Below are 11298 nucleotides of genomic sequence, written 5' to 3' on the forward strand. Positions count from 1 at the left end.
CCACTATCCCCACAGTGCCATCAGCTCCACTATCCCCACAGTGCCATCAGCTCCACTATCCCCACAGTGCCATCAGCTCCACTATCCCCACAGTGCCATCAGCTCCACTATCCCCACAGTGCCATCAGCTCCACTATCCCCACAGTGCCATCAGCTCCACTATCCCCACAGTGCCATCAGCTCCACTATCCCCACAGTGCCATCAGCTCCACTATCCCCACAGTGCCATCAGCTCCACTATCCCCACAGTGCCATCAGCTCCACTATCCCCACAGTGCCATCAGCTCCACTATCCCCACAGTGCCATCAGCTCCACTATCCCCACAGTGCCATCAGCTCCACTATCCCCACAGTGCCATCAGCTCCACTATCCCCACAGTGCCATCAGGTGCCCTCCTAGTGCCACCAGCTTGCCCCCCAGTGCCATCAAGGCATAAGCTGTGGAGCAGCATCATGCCTGGTAGATGCCAGCTACCACAATAAGCTGCAAAACCCACATACCGCTGTAAACTGGCACTGAGCCCTGATCCCACATGTGTAACAGAAAGCCAGGACATAAAGTGCCACCTCGCCCCCTCCTCTGCACCAGTGTGACCTGTCAGGTCATCCTCCAGTGCCAGCACATGGTACCAGCAGTGGCTGGCATCACCTGTTACACCAGCCCCACTCCCCAGGCTCCTCACCTTCTTGATCTTGTCCCGCTTCTGCTTGACATTAGGATCCGCAGGCTCCTTGCCCACCACTCCGATAGGCTCTTTGAAGGGCCGGGGACCTAACCTGCCCGCAGCTGTCATTCTCCTCCTGGATCTTCCCCTTGATCTGCTCAGGCGGCCGGTTTAGCTTGTCCTTGGCTTCCTGCAGCGCCTTCTCATGTTCCTCCCGGATCCGGGCAGGGGGCGACCCCCGTCCTCTTCATCCTGCTGCCCAGGACCAAAGAGGGTGCGCTGCGGAGGAGGCTGCTGGAAGAACACTCCACACTGAAAGGCAGCAGACTGCCGACCGGCATGGCAGCTGGACGGGCGCACAAAGTTTCCCTCAGTGGAGCGCATCAAGGTACGGGCCGGCGGGTGACCACGGAGCGGTGAGTTAGCAAGCGCTTCACTCCCGCTCCGTGGTTACATAACACAAACGAATCCTCAAAAAATTTGCATCAAGGATTTTTTGTGTCGAATTACTCGATTTAATCGAGTAATCATTTCAGCCCTACTGGGAACCTAAAGTAGCCCTGGAAAAAAAAAAAATGAAAGTGGCCCCATGTTGTAGGTGGGTGCAAATTGACCTAAGAAGGGACAACAGAAATAGGCAGGGTCAGCAATACCATAGTGCAGAACAAAATACCGCCTAATATACTGCCTCAGCAGAACCAGATACCACAGCACGGCAATAAATACTGCCTCAGCAGAACCAGATACCACAGCAGGGCAATAAATACTGCCTCAGCAGAACCAGATACCACAGCACGGCAATAAATACTGCCTCAGCAGAACCAGATACCACAGCACGGCAATAAATACTGCCTCAGCAGAACAAGATACCACAGTGTGGCAATAAATACTGCCTGAGCAGAACCAGATGATACCACAGCGCAAGAATAAATACTGCCTGAGCAGAACCAGATACCACAGCGCGGCAATAAATACTGCCTCAGCAGAACCAGATACCACAGCACGGCAATAAATACTGCCTCAGCAGAACAAGATACCACAGTGTGGCAATAAATACTGCCTGAGCAGAACCAGATGATACCACAGCGCAAGAATAAATACTGCCTGAGCAGAACCAGATACCACAGCGCGGCAATAAATACTGCCTCAGCAGAACCAGATACCACAGCACGGCAATAAATACTGCCTCAGCAGAACCAGATACCACAGTGTGGCAATAAATACTGCCTGAGCAGAACCAGATACCACAGTGTGGCAATAAATACTGCCTCAGCAGAACCAGATACCACAGCACGGCAATAAATACTGCCTCAGCAGAACCAGATACCACAGCACGGCAATAAATACTGCCTCAGCAGAACCAGATACCACAGTGTGGCAATAAATACTGCCTGAGCAGAACCAGATACCACAGCGCAGCAATAAATACTGCCTCAGCAGAACCAGATACCACAGCGCAGCAATAAATACTGCCTCAGCAGAACCAGATACCACAGCGCAGCAATAAATACTGCCTCAGCAGAACCAGATACCACAGCACGGCAATAAATACTGCCTCAGCAGAACCAGATACCACAGTGTGGTAATAAATACTGCCTGAGCAGAACCAGATACCACAGCGCAGCAATAAATACTGCCTCAGCAGAACCAGATACCACAGCGCAGCAATAAATACTGCCTCAGCAGAACCAGATACCACAGCGCAGCAATAAATACTGCATCAGCAGAACCAGATACCACAGTGTGGCAATAAATACTGCCTCAGCAGAATCACAGCGCAGCACAAAATACTGCCGCCTTCCTGGCCTGCCCAGGTACATAAGTGCCTGATGCTCCTACATTAATTAATGCAGATAGCGTCAGATCTTTATGAGGGCTTGGGCGTCCCCCTGGGAATCGGTCCACCGGGGAAATTTCCCTGTAGGGTATATGGCCAGTAGATTTCTCTAATCTCATCCACTTTGCTGGTTCTGTATTACGCTGCAGTTTTGTGGAGGTAGCCCAATAGTACTGAAAAGCCACGCTACAGTCGCAGTGCGGCTGGGCTGCAATGCCAGATACAACCCACTTCAATACAATGTAACTACAGGCTTTCAGGCTATTAATACTTTTTTCCCCTCAGACTGTTCCTGAACACAATGGACCTTTATATAATACTTCAGTTAGTTTCCTATAAAGGGAACCTGTCCAGCAGCTTTTTGGGTATTCAGCTGACAGTTAAACAGCATTGCAACCATGCCTCGGTTCCTTCCTACAGATTTCCCTTTGACTGGAAGAAGACGTTTAATACCGCTCCGTGATGTACACAAAAGTGACACTCTGAGTCAAGCCTTGAAGAGTCATGGATCAGCTCTGTAAGCACACCTAATCCACCGCTGATCGACACCTCCATTGCCTCAGATTACAGAATCAGAGTATCAACTGCTACTTATCGGCAGCCCATTGTGAGAGGGTGTGCCCTCCCTCTGTCTAGATGCCACGGTTGCTATTAGCCATGGCATCTGTTATCTCCAATTCTGGACGTGGCTGCAGAGAGACGACTGTAATACGCATTTGATAATGATTTATGGTGCTGTGAATTCCTGTCTCACCGCAAGTCTACTGACCCATGACGTCACTACAATTCAGTAGATTCGCTGGAAGACGGGAATTGACAGCATCATAAATCATTATCGTGCTGTGAGTTTGGGTCACAGCGGCAGAGTTCAGTACAGGGAATACACCTCCCACATGGACTGAAAACGCTTGTGTGCAACTGACCATTGCAAGATAGCATGGTACTACAACATTGTGTTTTCCCACAGAAGTGCGGGCATCACACCTAGTTAGATCTTCAGAATAGGGGCATAGCAGGTAGACAACCCCTTTTTTTGGTCACTTCTGAAACTCCCAGTGAACAGCTAATATGACCAGGGGGAGTCTTCGCTGGCCATATTACATGCTGACCATGGCTGATAACGTGATAGTTGACTTTGTCGGGTCTGACAGAACGGCTTTTTGTTAGCAACAATGCTCTTAGGCTAATTGGGGGGGGGGGGGGGGGGGGTTGGTTGAGAGAACCCCTTTAGACAATTTCATAAGATAAGAAATGACATTGTCATTATCCTGTGTAATGTCCAGGTCAATACTGACTGAAGAGGAACATCCCTGTCAGCCAAGCAGTGGAGCTACCTGAAATATAGCACAGGCAGTAATGCCAGGTCCACACACTGGGCCTCAAGCAGACAGTTTCAGCGTTGCCCATAGAAACCAATCAGATGACTTCTTTCATTTTTAACCCAGGAACATGAAAGCTGAAGCCTGATTGGTTGCTAAGGAAAACTCTGATACACATAAGATTCAAACTCCCATTTGAATAAAGTTAGCGCTACACTGACTTTTATGAAGCATGTGACAAAAATGTTTCCTCCTTTAAAGAGTAGTTGCCTGCTCCCCCACCTGTTTTAGTAAAAACTTGCATTCTTCATAAAAGTCCTTTCTTAGGCTACTTTCACACTAGCGTTCAGAGCGGATCCGTCTGGGGTCTGCCCAGACGGATCCGCTCATATAATGCAGACTTGGGATCCGTTCAGAACGGATCCGTCTGCATTATATTGTAGAAAAAATTCTAAGTCTGAAAGTAGCTTCAGACAGATCCGTCCAGACTTTACATTGAAAGTCAATGGGGGACGGATCCGTTTGAAAATTGAGCCATATAGTGTCAACTTCAAACGGATCCGTCCCCATTGACATACATTGTAAGTCTGGACGTATCCGTTTGCCTCCGCACGGCCAGGCGGACACCCGAACGCTGCAAGCTGCGTTCAGGTGTCCGCTTGCTGAGCGGAGCGGAGGCTGAACGCTGGCAGACTGATGCATTCTGAGCGGATCCGCATCCACTCAGAATGCATTAGGGCAGTACGGATGCGTTCGGGGCCGCTTGTGAGCCCCTTCAAACGGAGCTCACAAGCGGACACCCGACGCTAGTGTGAAAGTAGCCTTATTCCTCCTAGAAATGTATACTATATTGACAACTGACCATGACCATTGCCATTGCCACTGTCAGCAAGGTGTGTCCCTATGTCTAAGACATACCTCACAACATAGATTTCTAAGAAAAAGAATGCTCCAGAATTATTTTATGCAATACAGACCTGGGACAGGTCCATTAAAGGCGTTTTACTGGATTTTACTACGAATGGCCTACCCTATCAGCTATTTCGGGGTAGCTCCGATGCTGGAACAATACAGGTCTGTCCATTGTGGCACTGCTCCCATTCACCTTACTGGGAGCAGCACTGCAGTAACCAGCTACTTCCAACGTGTAGTGGACCAAGTTCTGTAGTTCCAGTGCCGAGCTACTCAGGAACAGCTGATGAGCAGAGGTGAGGGTGGTGGACCCCCAGTGATCAGATATTGATGGCCTATTCTTAATCCGGGAATACCCCTGTGACGAATACCGTACCCCAATTTCAAATACGTAGAGCCAGCGAGATACGGTATGGTCACTGGTTACCAAGGCGCGACGTTACGCCCTCCTGAAGGAGCAGGTAAGGTCAGTCTTGGTACAGTGTTCACAGACTCCTCCTGTCCACAGGGGCACAGAGAGGCAACAAGCTGAGGGAGCCTTTTAACTGCCCCAGTAGGGTAGTGTATTACTAGGTCGAAACACAGACGTGGGGATTCGTGATCGAGATATAAGACAGCACAAGATTAGATTATATATTTAATTTCCTTAAGGGCGCACTAGACGTAACACAATATACACACAAATAATATACAGTGGTCTGAGGTTACAAGTACAGATGGCGTGGTACAAACAGGGTTAAGCAGAACAAAAGTCACTTTACCAGATATAGGAGTCCTTTGGGTTGTGATGAGTTCTCAGCTGTAGTCACATGGAAGGCAGTGATGTCAGCTGGTTGCAGGTCCCTCTAAACACATGGCACGATGTGACCTCCCTTCAGAGAAAATCCTGCCCGCTTGCTGGCACAAGCCTTTTAACCAGTAGCCGGCCCCTCCCCTCCCGGCCTCTGGGAGGGGTCCACTCCCCTTCTGCTGGGCTGGCAGCACATGAGCCACAAAACAGATGAGGGCTTATGGCTCCAGACCAGAATGTCGCAGAGAGGTTGTTCTGGGACCAATGGATCTGCCTGGGTTCCGGCTACCAGTAGAGTCCTGTTCATCGTGGCCACAGGGACCCAAATATGCATCTGGTTTATGTCTGTGATGGACAGGTGATTCATAATTCCTTATGAATCACCAATTCCATGATGTCTGATAATGTTCATTGAACTGGGGAATAGCCTAGACCCCCTGCACAGAGGTTTTTTCCTGTTCCATTAGCTGGGTTCCTGGCTGGCTGAATGGAGGTGAGAAATGTAAACAAAGGTGGCCTGCAAGAAGTTCTCTGGCAGTTGGCTGGGCTTTAAAGCAGCCACCATAAGCCCCCACCCCACCATGGAGCTCACTACTTCTGCTACCTTTCAGCAGATGGTTGGTGTGGGAACATGGCTGACATAAAATAATAATCCATATTCCTCACAACCCCTTTAAGATTATGGACAGCTTTGACATACATTTGCCTCCCCTCTGCAAACTTCCTCGTTTGTGTCTTGTTCCCTATCTAAAGCCCATGTGAACAATGTGGTCAATTATGCTTGTTTTGGAGTAAAAATAATCATAAGACCCTTTTTGCTACTACTTAAAGGGGTTCTGCACTTTGGATAGATCATCAGCATCTGATCGGCAGGGATCCGACACCCGGGACCCCCGCCGATCAGCTGTTTGAGAAGGCAGTGGTGCTAGCAGCGCCGCGGCCTTCTTACTGTTTACCGCTGGCCCAGTGACGTCACTACTAGTATCAACTTGCCTGGGCGCGGCTAAGCTCTGTTCACTTGAATGGAGCTTGGCCCCGCCCAGGCAAGTTGATACTAGTCGTGATGTCACTGGGCCAGCGATAAACAGTGAGAAGGCTGCAGCGCTGCTATAGCCCCTTCTCAAACAGCTAATTGGCGGGGGTCCCGGGTGTCGGACCCCCGGGGATCAGATGCTGATGATCTAATTATAGGATAGATCATCAGTTTAAACAAAGTGCAGAACCCCTTTAAATGCCTGTGTGACAATGTTTTGTTGCACAAGCATTTTTATGTCGTCCTCTCCACTTGGCAGTAGTGAGGGAGTGGGGGCTGGGCCACGGGCCTCAGCATATTTACTTACATTTACGCCTGTTTTAGGTGTAAAAGCAGCCGTAAACCATTCCATTCAGAAAGTGGAGTCGCTTTTCACAACAGGCACGCACAGCAGAAGGACGCGTCTAATTTATGACAAGGTGCACCCTCCACCAGCGCAAAAGGGAAACAAAGACCGGCGTAAAATATCTGTTTTTGTAAATAATCCATGATCTCTCTTGGATATTTTCCCGCCCTCTCCACACACATCTGTTGAGAGGAGGGAAGCTGAGACAGGAGCAGAGCCTGGGACAGGCAGGACGGACCACTAGGAATGTCTGTGTGCAATATGTGGGATGGTCCGCACTCCCACTGTATCAGTCCAGGACACATGTCCCAATGTCTCATCTTTATTCATTACATACAAAAATGACATACAAAGAATAAGCAACCCCTAGTGGTAGATAGATCTTTTTCAAACCAAGCTGTAACCAGGAGATGTGTGACATTTTGATACTGATGGCCCATGCTCATGATGGAGGGCCAAATCCTGGAACCCCCACCAATCAGCTGTTTGAAGAGGCCATGGTGCAGCAGTGAGCACTGTGGCCTCCTTGCAGCTTACCAAGCACAGCGCCATCCATTGGATAGCAGCTCTGCTCGGCATTGCAGCTCATCCCCATTCACTAGCCCATGCTAGACCATTCCTAGGCTGGTCACTAGCCTAGGAAGAGGCCGGGGGTCTCTTCAAACAGCTGATCAGGGGGGAGGGGTGTCTGGAGTCAGGCCCTCACCCATCTTAAGCATAGGCCATGCGTATCAAAATCTCGGACAACCCCTTTAAGATGGAACATTGGAAGTGGATGTCGTGGCTACATCTGTTTGATGTCATCTTCAGCAGCAGCAGCAGCTAGGTAAAGGACTGACATACACTCTGCAGTAGCTAAATGATAGGAAATTTGTAATAAAGACCATTCATAAAGTTGCTTAAAAGGAGTCTGTCACCTCTGAAATCAGTTTCACAGTAAGCATAGCGCCTTCATACTTTTCATTTCAAACTGCAGTTCTCTAATCCTGAGAAATGCATCTTTTCATTTTAGTAAATTTTTAAGTAAGGTACTATGACGGATCTCTATTTTCCGGTATTGAGATCCGTCATAGGGGGCAAAACGTAACTGAACAGAACGGAGTGCTCCAAAATGCATTCCGTTCTCATACCAGAGAGCAAACGGTTTTCTTTCTGTCATGGGATGTGGAGCAAAACGGATCCGTCACGACTTTCAATGGAGTTCATGAAGGATCCGTCTTGGCTCTGTTAAAGATAACACAACCGGATCCGCTCATTACGGATGCAGATGGTTTTATTATCAGTAACAGAAGCGTTTTTGCCGAGTCCTGCCTGATCCAGTAAAAACACTAGTGTGAAAGTAGCCTAACTAAGGTTTTCCGTGCACTGTTGGCAGGGTCACTATTAGGTGCACCTGGCTTCCCATGGGTCACTGGTACTAGCTCTGAAATTTGAGGGACTGTCAACTGAAGAAAAGGGAGGTGCTGGGTAGCATTACTGGTGGAGCGACGGTGCAGTGAAAACCATATTTGCATAGATATAAAAAGACGCATTTTCAGGGTTAGAGGACCGGATTCTTTGCAGAACCGAGGTATGGTTATGTTTCAGGCACCTACCCTACAGGGTGTCATACTTAGCCCGCGTTCACATCCCCCATGTCTGTTTGATATCCGTGGAAAATCTGTCCGTGTTTCATCCAAGAAGAATCTGTGTTTGGTCCATATGTGTCATCCATATCCCACTTAGCTAAGGTGAAGATTATTTTCCGGACCATCTTCTAACAATGGTCCGTGAAACACTGACGGGCGTGTTGTTACCCACAGACTTCAATGGGTGTTTTTGGTCCCCATGACAGACCAAAGAAGTGCATATCTGCATAATTTTTCCACTGACCCAAGATCAGTAGAAAACCACTGATGTGTGAGCAAATACATTAAAACCAACGAGTACGTATGCGGTCCATGGAAAATGCGGATAGAACACGTCAGTGAAAAACGCACCGCTTTCACACAGCCTCATGCACTCGACCGTGCCGTTTTTTTGCGGATCCGCAAAACACGGAAACCGCCCGTGTGCCTTCCGCAATTGCGGAACGTAACAGGCGGCCCATTGTAGAAATGCCTATTCTGGTCCGCAAAACGGACAAGAATAGGACATGCTATATTTTTTTTTGCGGGGCCACGGAGTGCTTTTCGCATCTTTTGCGGCCCCATTGAAGTGAATGAGTCCGCACCCGAGCCTCAAAAACTGCGGATCGGGTGCGGACCAAAACAACGGAGGCCTTACTGTTTGATCAGTGATTTCCGTTAGTCACTGTGAGTGGATCCCACACAGAGATCAGAAATAATGACAGATTTGTTTCTGACCCACAATCACGGATGGAAATCGCTGACTGTGTGAAAGCAGCCTTAGTAACCGGTTTTTGAGGAGACAGACCCCCTTTTATTTAGCATTTCTAAACAATATCATCCAGCACAAAGGCGTCCAGAGCCAAACCTCTCACAAATAGCTACAGAATAAGGCCTCATGCACACGACAGTTGTTTTTTTTGCGTCCGCAAATTGTGCGTCCGCTAAAAAAAAAAAAACGGATGCTGCATCCGTTTCTTTTGGAGGATCCGTTTTTTCCACAGATCCCTTGTAATAAACGCCTATCCTTGTCCGCAAATGTGAAAAAAGTAGGACATGCACTATTTTTTTTGCTGAAGGGAAACACGGACAACGGACGCGGAACACAAACGGATGAACTATCAGCATTTTTTTGCTGACCCATTGAAATGAATGGGTCCCTATCCTATCCGCAAAAAAAAACCGGAACGGAGGCCGAGAAAAACAACTGTCGTGTGCATGAGGCCTAAGAGACATTTCTCCAAAACACACACAGAAAAGTGCCAATGTTTCCTCTCACTGCTGCTGGTCAGTAACCCCTTCTGTGCCACACAGCTGGACCAGCCAGCACTTGGAGAAGAACGGTAGAAGTTTGGCACTGCAGACTATGCCCAGAATATACACAGCAGATTGGGGGTGAAGAGAATGACTCCCAATGACATGAAGGTGCCCAGCGATGCTGCACCGGACCCACACACAGATACATACAAGAAGCCCTGCATACACACCCCTTTCTGGTGTACACAGCCAACATGGCCTCAGCTCCAGCTAGACGCAGCCTAACCTGTCGTCAGACCTAGTGCTGCAGCTGACAGGACCGCAGGCTTGCAGCCAGGGCTGTGATTGGTCAGTATGCAGTGTCACTCAAAGCGAAGCTCCCGCCCTCTTCCTTACAGCAAAGCTGCTGTGAGCCAGCACATAAACAATCTCCTGCTCCATTCAATGTGAGGGGCGGGAGGCAGAGGGGAGAGCGCTGCTGATGATGATGGCAATGCCGCCTCCTCCCCCCGCATCATCACAGGAGCTAGCAATGGAGGATTCCAGTTATATAAAACACAGGCTCCGCCCCCTAGAGCTCACACCCCCTGGACATGCAGAGCCCTCTACCCAGCAACACACCCCCTGCCCAGCCATCACCTCATGTAAACAACAGGCCGGGCGGCCTCTGTGTCTGGGGGCTGCGGGCACCCAGCAGAGATATCCTGTGGGCAGAGGTCATTTTCCTGGGCAACACTGGCAGAACTGCACTGTGTGAATGGGGCACCACGCCCCCTACATCTGACTCCTGCCTATATGCAGCCCTGGTACAGCTATAAGCCAGGGTGACACTGCTGCCACATGCACTGCACAGTGCCACCATGCAGGTGACTGGCACTACCCTCACAAGCAACCCAAGCTCTCACCCGTCACCAGGGGAGGTCAGAGCGTGTTCTGTGCGCCCGTCAGCCGTCTCTTTGCCGCCGTCGCCGTTCAGCCCCTCGGACGGTCTCCATGCTTTCTGCTTTGTTATGTTTATTTCCTTCCTGACGGGTTCCCGGAAAGCGCGTGACTCCTCGCCCACGTGACCAGGTGGAGATCCAATGAACGCCGCTTGGCACCTGCGCCTGGCCAATCAGCGGTGCAGCTGTCAGGGGTGGAAATATAAGAGGGGGAGGGGGAGGTGTAAAGTGAAGATGGGTCCCGAGCAGGAAGAGGGCAACAGAGACCCCCGGGGTACCAACCCTGCCCTGCAGGTTGCCCACCAGCAGCCCCCCGCCACTCCCTTACCTTGTGCGCTTAGTATGTGTCAGCATCAGCTCCGGGGAGTGGGAGAGGTACCCAACGCCCGTAATGGTGCAACAGTATATGTAATGTACCCCAGCGTGCTGCCAGGTGTCATCCCCTTCACTACTGGCATCTGCGTGCGGAGCGGGGAATCCCTCGGTGGGAGGGGTCGCCATTCATTCATTTACATATCGAGGAGGGGGCTGCAGCCTACACAATGGCAGATCTCTCTAGAAGCGCTATTATTAGGGACGGCCAGTTCTCTG

General features: G+C 49.8%; 1 protein-coding gene across 1 annotated transcript in view; it reads right to left on the reverse strand.

Moving 5' to 3' along the window:
• CREBRF (CREB3 regulatory factor) overlaps positions 1 to 10776 on the reverse strand; it is a 59480-nt gene extending 48704 nt beyond the window's left edge. Inside the window, exon 1 of the mRNA XM_040415690.1 lies at positions 10672 to 10776. The gene's annotated coding sequence lies outside the window, so the exon portion shown is untranslated. The remainder of the gene's footprint in view (positions 1 to 10671) is intronic.
• Between the last annotated feature and the right edge of the window lie 522 nt (positions 10777 to 11298).

Source organism: Bufo bufo, chromosome 1 (genome assembly GCF_905171765.1).
Source record: "Bufo bufo chromosome 1, aBufBuf1.1, whole genome shotgun sequence".
NCBI lineage: Eukaryota > Metazoa > Chordata > Amphibia > Anura > Bufonidae > Bufo > Bufo bufo.